General features: G+C 38.7%; 1 protein-coding gene across 8 annotated transcripts in view; it reads right to left on the bottom strand.

Annotated features, from left to right (window-relative positions):
• The window catches only part of TRIQK (triple QxxK/R motif containing), a 61,002-nt gene that overhangs the window by 28,156 nt on the left and 19,184 nt on the right, over positions 1 to 13,662 (bottom strand). The gene's annotated exons all lie outside the window — the stretch shown is intronic.

The raw sequence follows: 13,662 nt of genomic DNA, 5'->3' as shown, positions 1-13,662 counted from the left end.
CAGGATCACGGCTCTGTTGATACTTTAATGAATAAAATCAGTTGGTTTCAGTAAGAGCCTTACTTTGAACATCACTATATTATAAATGATTTAAATAGTGAAAGGCATGTATTAGGGAAAACTATTCAAAGAATCAAGGGTTGTTCCCAGTATCCTTTTTTCCAAGTCTTTATTCCACAGGATGATCTTTTAAGTATGATGTCTCTTGTAAGAAACATACAAAAGATTGAAAGACTATCAAGGAAAAAATTCTACCATCTGGAAGACTATTTGATTAGATCAGATAAAGCATGGAGCTGTCTTCTACTCCTGAATCTTCCATAAAATTACTGTTTGACCTTGGGAAACCTCTTTTCTTTGCAAGACTTTGGTACTCATCAAGAACTCTTGAGATCCTAGTCTAATGGTATAATAGAAGTAAAAAATCCTCATGAATGTAATTTATTAGAGAGGATTCTCTGATGGCCTATATTAACTTATTTTTAAAGATTTTAAAACTACATTTACACATATGATGAGAAATAATTAAACAAGTACCTGAAAAAGTAACTAAATCTGCTACTGACCCTTGAATTCAATTTCTTATTTATTAAAAGTGTGTGTTAAATATTTATAAACCCGTGGACAAAGCAATTTCAGTTTCTGGAATTAAAATTAAATACAAAATTAAACAGAATTACACAGAAAACTAACTTTTAGCTATGCTTTGTTCCTCATAAATGGTACATGGACAGTACACAAAGATCCTATGTGCCATCCCCTGTCTTCCCTTGATGAAGTCCCCATCTAGAGTAACCTAATGTGGTCTAGCATGGGACACAGGACACAGACCATCAACCATGCACCATTAGGTGGCCAGTGACTTGGTCTTAGTTCAACTCCATCTCCTCTGAGAGACTCCTGATGCAAACCATCAGCACAGAGAACCCCCCATCTCCCAGGTGGGCTCCCATCAGACATGACAGGCACTGATCTGTGCAAATGAGAGTTTATTTGTAAACTCTCTGAATGGCCCTCTATTGACATTCCCCAATCTGGCTGATTCTGTTCTTTAAACACACCAGAAAGGACACTTTCATTATACATAACATGCAGAGTGAAAAATAGTCAATACATTTCTTTTTCTAAGTAATTTTTCAGTTCCTTGCAACCGAGAGGTTTGTCTCACATTTGGAATGAAATGTTTTTCTGAATGTCTGATTTTGTAAATAGATAAATAGACAGATATAAGAACACAGAACAACAAGAAAAAAAGCCACATACTCTCCCTATGGCCCATTTTTCAACAGCTCCATTCCTCAGAAGAAAAGAGACATAAGGTCACTTTCATTAGCAACATGGTCCTTGTGACAGACATGCTTTTCCTAGAGCCAAAAAAAATCCAGTCAATCTAACTATGCCAAGTTCTAAGAATTCAGCAAAGGGTTTTTGCAAATGCAGATGACACTAAATTATTAAAACAGTATTACTACAACATTTGAGTTCAAACACTGTTCAAATGGCACAGTGTGCCTAGTGGACACACCAGTGTGACATGTTAGTGACCAACAGTCCCCAGACATATATGTGCCTTCATCACTTTCCACTCCAGGTGTTTACTCTGCTATAACCCACTCCAGCCAATATATCAACCTATTCCAAGATTTACTGAGAACAGAGCTCTTCCAATGTCTCCCATACTGGTGTACACTTCTAAGAACTGAGCAATTCTGTGGGGAAGATTTCAGTAACTGCTGCGCATCTGCATGAATTTCCTTCAAAATGTGATAAACTCAGTTAAAATAATATTTGGAAAATGACTGATTTTGTATATCCTGTGTAATAAAAAAATAGGTGGAGAAAGAAAACTCCACCTAAAGAAAGCACCTCAGTCAGTGGTGTAAGCAGTGGGGATAGAACATATTACTATGCCCTTATGCTACCACCTTTGGTACCTGCTGTAAACTGTTTGAAAATCTTCCTTTTAAGTTACTAAATAAAATATGTTCCCAAGTTCCTTGTCAACCTACAGACACTATATGTTTTTCTTTTCTGTCACTCCCTGGAGATGAGCTAATTGCTAGAAGTATGTGGTATGAGCTCCTTTTAGTTCCCTACTGAGATTTTTTGATGACAAAATGCCTGTGTCACATCCTACCACTGGGACATGCTGTAACAGCTAGGACCAATGGGTAACATAGGAAAGCCCTGTCTAAGATGTACAACTGGGGACCCTCTGATAAACTGCACTCTGTACTTACTACTAGACTGTTAAGTACTGTACTTCTGTAATATAAAGAACAAAAAGTGCAGCAGCACCAAATGTACACTCAATTTATTAAAACGTCCCCAAAACAAACAGAAAAAAATGATGCTGTGGAAATATTGTGATAGCTTCACCACACTGTGTTGAGAGCACAGGCAGTAAAAACCGAAGTTTGCTGTTGTGATCAAAATGTGTCCCTTTTCCCTTATCTCCCTCCTTTCAGCATGAATTTCATGTTCTCTCAAAAAAAAAAAAAAAAATGGAAAAAGCCTGTAAAATTCAAGATTATGTTGTCAGTTCTCCTGAAATCTTGATGTTGGTAAAAATATTCAGTATTAATTTTTCCACAAGTAAAACTTCAGTCAGAAAGTTATGGTAATCCTTCCAAATGCATTCTCTAGCTATAAATACCTCAGAAAGCTGCTCCACTTCACAGTGAAACTTTGTCCATATGGAACATATGACTAGGAAGGACTTGGTGAACTACTGAAATCCAGTGCTTTGCTAGAGAAGGCACATGTATCATTCTGTTTTCTTTAAAACTGATCATAGAAAACGATCAGTTGGAAAACAAGTCAGAGCTTTCAGTTTGGGGTTTTTTTTGGGTTTTTTTTTTTTTTGGTTGGTTTGTTTTGTTGTTTTGTCTCAATTTGTGTTCAGCTGTGCTAAACAAGGCTCTTCTTGGTCTTGCCTAGTAGATCTTTCAGCATTCCTTTTACTTTCAGTTCATCTTTCTTAAACACAGATGAGCAAAACAGTACTCAGTACTTCAAACTCACTATCCCCAGTATCCTATTTAATGGCTTTAATTTTTTTTATCATTACTTTAAATACATACAAGGATAAAGTACACTTTTTTCATGACCATGAGTAATCACTAGGAACAAGGGAACCTTTCCACTAAGATTTCCAGCTGACAAATTGATATCACTGGTTGCAAATTAGCTGGTCATCAACATGGACAGTTCTTTGATACCACTTTGGCCATAAACAACAAATGGTGAAGAAACAGAATCAGTTTTTCCAGCACCAAAATGTTATTCATTTTATCTTCACACTTATGGATTGGATTTTGTCCCCAGTTACAAGGATAAGCATCTGAAATAAATGCTAAATTCAGTAGTGTGATACCTGCCCCAAATTCCCACCACGAGAAAATCCAACCTTCCTACTCATGGTCTCTTGACTGTAGGAAGTGTTTCTCTTCAGACTAAAAATTACCTGAAAGGTAGCTGAATAAAGCAAAAAATTTAACATTAAACTATGCTTTTAATTTCTCTTTTTTCATCTCTGACAGCAATAAGATGAGGAAGACAATCCACTGTGGGATACATTTTTCTTAGAGTTGCTTTTTTAAGAGCCAAAATGTTTTATTCTCCCTCTCTGAGGACTACATGAAAGCACTCCTCCCTCTGCCCTTTTCATGATGATTACTCATTAGAATTTGGTAATTTTCTCTGCACAAACATGAGTTACATTTCCTTCTTCCACTAAACCATTTTGATAGAAACTCTTTCATGAAGTATATATGCTACAAGGTTTGTGGTTTTCCAAGCCGCCTATCAAGACACACAGAGCCTCCTGTATTGCAGACATGAGTCTTTCTTGTAACTCTACCAATCTTTTCCATCTGGTATTGTACTTAACAGGTGGATTTTCTGAGGCACTTCACACTATGAATTATGCTAAGGATTGTACCTTCAGTTCTATTTGATTTTCAATTTATTCAATGTTTCTCTCCGTGCATTCTAGTTTGCAGAGTCCTCCGCTATTCCAGAAAAGACAGGGAGGACTGCAGCCGATCTTTTCTGTGAAAGTATTTCTTCAGAGACAACCCCACTACATTTCACTCCACTTCTTTCCACTGTTCAGTAGGCAAAACACCATCGTACTATACCTGAACATTATGGGAAAGGCTCTGCCAAAAACAGGACTGCATTCAGGTTTTGTTATGCCTACTACATGTATGAAAGGTAACATCATTTCTCATTGAAGACAGTGTAAAATACCTCTGAAAATACATGGATTTAAACTATTGTAGTGATTATTCATAAAGTAACAGCCTGCAGGCCTACAGAGGCCCCTGAATTGAAATCAAAAGTGACTCTGAGAAGCTAAGGAAAACTTACACAGGGCACAGCTCCTTCTTGCATTTCTTAATCTGTTCAATCTGCATGTTATATGGAATAAAGACTCTCCCTAAACTCAGCTGATGTGTGGCTTGGCTTTGGAAAGTGTTCAACAGCAATACTGGCTTATAGCACTTGCTGGCTTGAGTTTTGCCACACACTTCAGTTCCTGCAGTGTGCTGTCCTGGCTTTGATGTGTATTAGTTTATGCATGCATCCAGACGATAAAGCAGACCAGGGAGTTCACTCAACTCACAAACTGTTCAGCACATATTTTACTTCAAGCTGGATCAAAATGGCATACAAACAGCTCTGCCATCCCAGAGGATGGTATACTATACAGTGTAACATGGTGGCAGGAACAAGGAGAGAGAGGTAGGTATTGTCAAAGGTCACTTGGTAATGCTGAAGCATACTTTCCGAATATCTGGTTGCAGGTGCACCAATATATTAGACAAAGTGAACAGGAACTGGCTTAAAGGGTGTGCTCATTCCAACTGTTACAACAGTCCCTGACACATGTACCCACTGTCGCCTTCTCCCAAGTAATTCCTACACATGGCTCAGGAAGGAACTGAAAATTGCATGGAGCAATTTTCCATGAGCAGTGTGCAAGCAGTCACTGTGTTTTAGGGATAAAAGTGTTTAACAGTACCATCAGGGTTATTTGACCTCTGTGCCAGAAAGCAGTACAATGCTTGCTTAACCTACTAATGTAGACATGAATCATCACCCAAACTCACACTTCACCTGTTAGAACAGAAGCCTGTAGAGATTATTCTTACACATCTACACTCAGCACGTGCAAAAGGCCCCATTTACATTCTACTTTAACTTAAAACTTCTCCCTGCTCTTCAGTTCACAGTAACCGCAGGTCCCTCAGGCCAGGTCTAAACTGACAGCTGCAGACTCATTCTGCCTGTGATGTGAATTGGTAAGATGCAAGCAGGAGATGCATTGCCACAGTACACAGCACCACAGCTAAGTTAATTAGTGCTGATAAGAGGTCAATACAAGCACTGTGTTCAAGAGGCCCAAATCTGAAGGTTTAGTGCACAATGTGAGCTCAGACTTATTCAAAACAGCTTCAGTAAATCTGGGCTGCGCTCTTACCAGTATGCTATAACCTTGAGCTGAAGGGACTATGTCTAATGCTGAGACAGTTTCACTCCATATGCTAGTTCATTATCCAGTTCCTCTCTGTTTTGACTGCCAACAAATAATGATGTTTTTCAACACTCCTCCACTAGGAACTGAATGCACAAACATCGCATCATAAATGCCACCCAACATCTGCCAGGCAGTTACCATCTTCCCATGACTATCACCTAGGCTGAACCTAAGCAAGTGATTTACTGACAGTCTGTGTCACATCCTCTTACCTATCGCACCCTAGATCATCCAAACATCAATGCTTATGAATTGCCCACAGGTATTCAGTTAAAATACCACAGGAAAATTATTTCTAACAAAAAAAACCCCATGCATTCTAAAATTACTGTTACTTAGTTAATAAAAAATCAAATATTGCAACTGAGGATATCAGTTTTGATACAAATCTTATAGCACCAATGCAAATATGCTGATAATGATAAGATATTCACCGAAAATAAATGAACAAAAACACAGGCTTTTCCACTTTGCCTACTGAACAGGAAGTCAAAATTCTTGAAAATACTGCTGTTTACTCTATGAGTTATTCTAGAATAGTATCAGTAGCTTAACTGAGCAAAATTCCCTCAGTTGGTCCTACAGTGAATAGGGTATCTATGTGACTGAGATAATGACAAGTAAATGACAGATTTCAAGTAAAGTATTTCAAAAATTAAGCAACAGATTAGTTACTTGCCTTACATTATCTATAAATTTATTAACTGTAACCAGCGCGCTCAATCAGGGCATATAATTTGCTTTCCCACATTCCACATATTGCAGAGCTCTTTGTTCACTTCACAGGGCTTTTCTGTACTGATTCAACTACTACACAAATGAAATATCTCAAAATAACTTCAAATGTGTGAATACTTTCAATAGTACTTATTTTAATCAGCCTTTACCATCAAGTAAAAGCAAAAGCTAGTGACATGTTTGAGACTTCTGTAACTGTAATTCAAATCAAGCAAATGCCATTTCTTATTTTCATTCTAGCAGTTTGAGCTTAAGACCATTCTACCCCGTAAGTTCTTTTCTTATCCAACACTTTAAGCCTGCAAACAATATGTAGAGCTGAGCAGACAATCCCATAAATAGTTCAAGACCATGAAAAGCACAATGTAGCCAATTCCTAACTTTCTTCCAAAATAAGGCATAATACAAGCAAAAGCTTCCACTGAAAAGAAAAATATTTTTAACACAGTCCAGTTACAGAAATCCATGACAACATGCAATTAATGGACTGCATGATAGCAATCACCAATGTGATTCATTACATTCAATTCATTACAAAAGCCAGATGACTATTCTGTGATCAAACTTTCTCTGAATGTAGACATCTAACTCATTATTTTAAGGCCATAAATAGGTGCAATACCCGATGTGCTACATAATGAACTTGGTTACATCCTGAAGCACAAAATACAGAAGTCCCTTGACCTCTCAACTTGATCCAAGGTGACTCATGTCTTTCTTCATAGATCACTGTCCCTGCAGTGCTTGTCAGACTCCTTGCTGCCTTTATTCCTGCTAGCCCAGACAGGGGAGGAACAGCAGAGGTTTAACAGACTACCATTTTCCATTGTAGAATAATGGCTAGACAAAACTTAACTGCACCCAAAAAATCCAGAGCTACTTCTCATAGCACTGTAGCTAAAGCAATGCAGTTACAACTATGAATTATGTTCACCTTAAATATCTATCAAGCACATACTGAGAGATGCATCTGTGCTGAGCATTTCATTCTCATGCCTGCTCCATTGCTTTGTTATGATGAAATGAGAGGAAATCCAATTTGTAGCTCACTGCCCCAACTCTCCTTGCATTTTTATTAATGCAATAATACCTACAAATATAAGCACATGCAGGACACGTAGAGAATGTGTATATATGACACTGTACACACCGAAAAAATTATGTCTGAGATTTCTTACAAATGGGTGTCTAAAATTAGATTTACATATTCACACTGAGATGAGAGTACTTTGAAGTCCAGCTTTCACACATGAGCTAAGATTTTCAAAGCCTGGTGAAAGAATTTCTAAAAATGTTAAACTGCGCTGCCTCTGAATGTAATACAGACATGCTTATATGTGTCTATAGTGAAAATTTTATGTATTTTGTAAAGGATTATAAGGGTTTTTTCTCGGTTGACTTTGACTAGAAAAATGAATTCATTGAAGAATTGGATGAAGCTGAAAGTACAAACACAAATAAGTAACATTGCAACAGCCCTGTAGACACTGGATACCTTACAGGAATTGCAAGTTCTTGAAATAACACCACGCTGAAAGCCAGTTCAGCAACTGGAAACATGTCAACTTTCACTCTCATTTACACCTACAAGAAATTCATAGTAAATCCACTGAGTGAAAAAGTGATATTGTTGATGAGATTAAAATAAGAGCAGACTATGAGCCTCCATCTGTATAAAAGTACTAAGCAAGTGTAGTATGAACATACAGTAAAAGTAGTGTAAGCAAACAAGCTCAAAGAAACTTTTACTGTGGAGAAAGGATAGGAGTCAAAGGTTTAGATACACAACCTTTCTCCTTAGCTTCTCTTCAAGGTGTATGAACACATTCCCACAGTCCTCTGGATCTGCAGCCACCCCTCCCATTCTTGCTCAGACTGAGTCTATGTCTGTCCAACAAATGAAAACTAAATAATATCCACACAAATCTAAGCACATATCCAGATCTACCATCACCTCTTATGCTCTCAGCCAAGGCAATAAAACACAGCTCTGCTGCTTTGGACTTACAAAATATGTGATCACAAGATGGATGTGCTTAAAATCCATCATCAGTCTTCAGAGATCATATTTAAAAACATCCCAATCATCAAAAATGTGGATTAAATTAGTATAGCCAGACTAGGCTTTACTTCACAGTATTTTCCTCAGCTGCTCCCACTTTAGTTTCCAAAAAGTGATTCCACTGGCAGAAAACTGAAATCAAAACAGCACTAACTGACCAAAGGATGTAGTTTATATTTGTGACACCAAAATTCAGTCTTCATAAAACCATCCAAAAAAAAGTAGCTACACATGATATCAGTGGCCTATCACTGTGAAGTATGGAACTCAGATTCCAAAACTTGCCAACAGTCACACATAATAGCAAAAGGAGGGCTTTTTTTTCTACTTCTCTTTATTACATGCTTAGTAATAAATTTTTATTAGAAAAATTCAAGAGAGCAAATGTAATGTTCCATATGCAAAAAAAAGGGTGCACAACTGCCTATTTATTGGGGTTTTTTTCACTGTAAATAAACAGTAAGAGAAGACTTTCTGAGTAGTCAGTATTTGCTCCTCCTTTCCCACAGTAAATAGGTGACTGACATTAAAGTAGGGGAAAAAGAAATATGACTAGTTAAAAAAACAGACTGGAGAATTTTTAATCCACTGACATCTGTCCTGCTACATTTTTGCTTATGGCAGAGAAGAGCAATCTCAATGATGCAGATGCTGCTTTCTGGTTCTGTGCCCTTTCTTAACAGACAAAAGATAGAGGAATTGCTTTTTTGTGACAAATGGGCGAAATTTTGAAATTTTCAGTTCCAAATGCAGTCAAATATTCTTTGCTGCTGCCGTTATTTCAGAAATTACATCTAAAATTTTTATGCTAATAACAAGCATTTCCTGATCCAAAATAAAACAACCACATTTTATTTCAAAGTATGCAATGTAGTTCAAAGGAAAGTATCAAAATGTAACATTTTCCCTCTTTTTAAGCTGAAAAGGAAGGCTGATAGTTGTCAGGTTTTTTTGAGTATGCAATAGCACTACTCAGGACAAGAAAAGTAGAGGCACACTAACTCCATAAAAACACAGGGAAGGTAAACAGTAACAGAAAACATGGAAAAAGTGAGGTGGTGGTACAGAGTAAAGACAACTCCTTTAGCAGTAGGGCAGATGGAAATGGCAATCTGCCACAAGAAGGGCCTCTCTCTGGAGACAAGAAGGCAACAGGGCCATGCTTCAGCTGGTAGCTGAAGGCAGGAACCCCAGAGATGTTTGTGCTGCCACTAGTCCCCAAGCACTTCTCCATGTCAGGGCTACAGTGACACCACAGCCCTGGTCCTGGAATGAAGCACCTTTCTTCTGGACAAGTCACCAGCTTCCAAACCAAGGAATTTTTAAAAGGCCCAGCTTCACCCATTATCTATTAGTTCAGGTGGGCACTGTTCTCTACTCCCGTGCTGCCACAGCAGGACTCAGGACTCCTACCCAGTCCCCTTCCCTGCCCTATTGCTCCACATTTGTGATGCCAACAAGCACCACCTCCATCACCAAGTCACCATGCTCACTCTACCAAAGTGAGTAGCTTTGTGCTTTCCAAAACAAAAAGAAAACATATTTTCATTCATAACTTTTAGTACTTCCCAGGGGATATGAGGAATCTTATTTGCTCCAAAGAACCCATGGGCTATGCCTATATAAGTTTCAGCTCCTAAAAGATCAAACTGGCAAATCAGGAGATACAGAGCAGACAATAGGCAGACCTTCGAGCCTACAAATTGAAGGTTGAATGACTGGCAAACAACCTCTCCTCATGAAAAATTATGCTACAGCAACACAGTAGTAATGGGAGCCAAAATTATGTCTATTCCTGATTTGCAGACCAGGTTTTAGTTATGCTATAATCCTCTCAGTATGGCTGCTTAGGATCCCACAATCACACAAGTCATGAACACTACCCACAAATCCTGCGGCTTCCATGCCGAGCAAGCGACACACCAGATGAAGAAGGATGGAAAATATACATGTGGAATTGTTCAGGGAACTTAAAGCACACATAACAGTAAACAAAGCAAATATGGTACAAAACCTGTTGCTATTTTCACAGCATTTGTGGAGCAAAGCTGCATAAATGCAGAAGGATGCATACTGCCTCACACCTTTCCTCAGATTCCAGCAAATTAAGCACAGCAGCACAAACAGCAGCAGGGAGAAGGAAATGCTCTGCAGAAGAGCTTCCCTGTTTGCTTCTGCACTACAGGTATATATTTGGGTATGTGAGTGAGAGATGAATAAAGAAGTGTTAAAATTACTTTTCCTCATGTCTCTTCCACAGCCTTGGCTGCTCATGGAGATTTGAACAGGGAGAGATCCCTTGGTGCCATCCTACCTCCTCCATGCACAGCTGAAGCCAGTTTGAAAAGATTGCTGTGGTTGTCCCCTGTCCACTTGGGGATAGGTTTCACAAAGCCATTGCCAGCTTGGTCTGAAAACTAAAAGACTGCTTCTGCTCCCCACTGAGAAGGCACTGCCACTGTCAGATATTGGAGCACTAGCTTAAGTGGCACTACAGAAAAATTTTGGCAGGTGGCAGGAGAGATGGCTGAGAGCCAGCTGACAGAGAAGAGCAGTATCAATCTCTGTGCTGGGGGAATCCTCTGAAAATGCTACTGAAGCAAACAGCAACCGCTAGCGGCACAGAAGCAAACAAGACACGAGTGATCCTGTTCTCACGGAGAAGAGAAAAAGGCAAACGGCTGAACTGAAGTAATCAACATGAACTTGAACCATGGCACAGGGCAAACATGTGGCATGCCGTATGGAAACTCCGAACAAAACAGAAAGCTTGGAACAAAACGAAATTAAAAATCTGCTTCTATTTCAAATTACTCCACTAAACATCTAACTGAATATTGTGTTGGAAGTTGATATGACTTTGTGACATGTTGTTCCTTGAAGGCTGCCATTTTCCATCAAAAAAAAGGTATGAAAAACGTTTCAATCTGGTTACCTTCTATCCAGCAAGACTAGAAAACATTAAGTTGTAAGCTAAAAAATAACATCACACCATTAGTCAGCAGGAGATAGCTGTTCAGCCAGCATCTATCATAATGTTTTCAACAATCCATAGATACCAAATGCCTGGAAAAGAAGGCCGGCAGTCACTCCAAGCATAGATTTTGAGCTTTAAATGCATTTGATAAATCTATTCTTTTAAAGACAGGCCCTGTGCAGCCTCACTTTGTTTACTGTTTCTGGATATAGTCTACCTCAGAAAGGGTAACCAAATGTCCATCTCCAAAACAAATGAGCCTGGAGCATTAGGGCATTCTGTGTTATGAAGGATCATCTGTTCAACAGCTTCACACTAAAACATCCCTGCAAAAGTACCTAAGCTGTCAAATCTAAGTCTTAATGCATAACTGCGTTTAAAAAAAATTATTCTGTATAATTTCTAATAAGTACCTGAATTAAATCAGGCCAAGAAGAATCAAGAGGAATGAAAATGAAGAATCTAGAAATTAAATTAAATAATAATGAAATAATAATAAAATGAAATGAAATGAAGGAGCTAGAGCATATCTCCCATGAGGAAAGACAGATCAGAGACTGTTTACCTAGGAGAAAAAGAGTAGGCTCAAGGAGGACTTCATCAGCGTATATAAATAATTGAAGGGAGGGTGCAAAGAGGACAGCGCCAGGCTCTTTTCAGTGGTGTCCTGTCACAAGACTAGAAGCAATGGGCACACACAAAAACACAACAAAACCTTCTACTTTGAGGACAGTCAAACACAGGAAGGGAGGTTGTGGAGTTCCCATCCTTAGGGATATTTAAAAGCCATCTGAACACTGTTCTGGACAACCAGTTGTAGGTGGCCCTGTTTGAGCAGGACAGATGGATGATATGATCTCCACTGGTTAATCTTAAACATCCTGTGATAAATGGATGAATTATTACCAGTTATGCAAAATTATGTAAGAAAAAAAACCCCACCACTTTTATATTCATTAGGGCAATACTGGATGGTATTTGTCAATAATACACCTATTTGTCCTATAATACACCTAAAGGCACAATAAGACTAGAGTGCTCACTCCACCAAGCTCAGCTACCAGGCCTAAAGATAACCCAAAATGGTTACACACAAAACTCAAACACATCTGCAAAATTTAAGTTTAAAGTCATATCCATAAATTTTCAAATCCCCCCTCTTACATTCAATAAGTTCAGAGAACTAATTTCCATTGCCAAACTCTATAGCAGTATCACTGAATGACCAGGAACTCAAACAACCATCATCAGAGCAAAAGGAAGAGCACAGTCTATTTGAATTCTCTGTCCTCTAAGTAGTATTACAATCACAGAAACACCTCCTACGCTATGTAGTTTATTTGCCTGCTAGCATGACATTCTTCCCTACAATAATTTTTAACACCTGCCTTCATCTTTCACATCAAAGAAAATCAGCTTATTATGAACCCCTTCCATATTCTCAGTACCCAATGGATGCTGCTGCTGCAGTGTCTAACAGGAAAGGTGCCAAATTGTTCAGAAAACACACCAGGGCAAAACAGCCAAGCCAGTAACATAACAGCACCTCTGAATGCTGGACTCCAGTACCAAAACTCCTAGCACCTTGCTATATAGCACAGTGTCCTCCCCCCTGCTCAAGGCACAGCTCATCAGTCCTGGCATCTCACAGCTTTGAGAAGTCCAGCTGTAGACTGTCCACACAAGAAGTCATGTGCAAGAAACAGCACAAGCTGTGAAAGAGTGGGAGGTAACTATTTGAGCCTCCTACTTAAATAAAGCTTTACACCTGCCGTCTCCAGGGACCCTACCCACTTTCACCTTGCAGAGGAGGATTTCAAAAAGCAACTCCAACCATGGTCGCCTGAAAGTGCTCACAAAAAAACAAAATAAGCAACCTTAAGGCTGGTGGTTGAAAAACAAGTGACCATGATGAAAAACAAGTGGAGAAAACGCCAAAAAGCTGATACAATCATCCTCTATCCAAGCACTCAGTTGCGTAGGATGAGTTGTCCCAAAAACAAGCTGCAGGGCTCTCATTTCTCACCAAACACATTTGGGTGAAATATTTATGGTGTCATCTTCTACTGGACAACAGTTTCCTTGCAAGGTTATCTACATAAAACCTAAAAAACCCAAAAGCAGAGAGCTCATATTTTAAAAAATATTTCTATTGTATCTGTTTCTCATCCAAAAAGGCACTCACAAGCTTTCAGCAATGTTTCTCATAGAATGGGCCTAAAGAATCAGCCACACAAAGTGCCCAAGACTAGGAAACATAGACCACTCCATACCTATCTAAAATAAATAAAATACAAAATAATCCCTTACTAACAACTTGATGATAAGTTGAAAAGACCA

This window comes from Cyanistes caeruleus, chromosome 1 (assembly GCF_971803275.1).
Source record: "Cyanistes caeruleus chromosome 1, bCyaCae1.hap1.1, whole genome shotgun sequence".
NCBI lineage: Eukaryota > Metazoa > Chordata > Aves > Passeriformes > Paridae > Cyanistes > Cyanistes caeruleus.
This window is presented reverse-complemented; position numbering and strand designations above follow the sequence as displayed.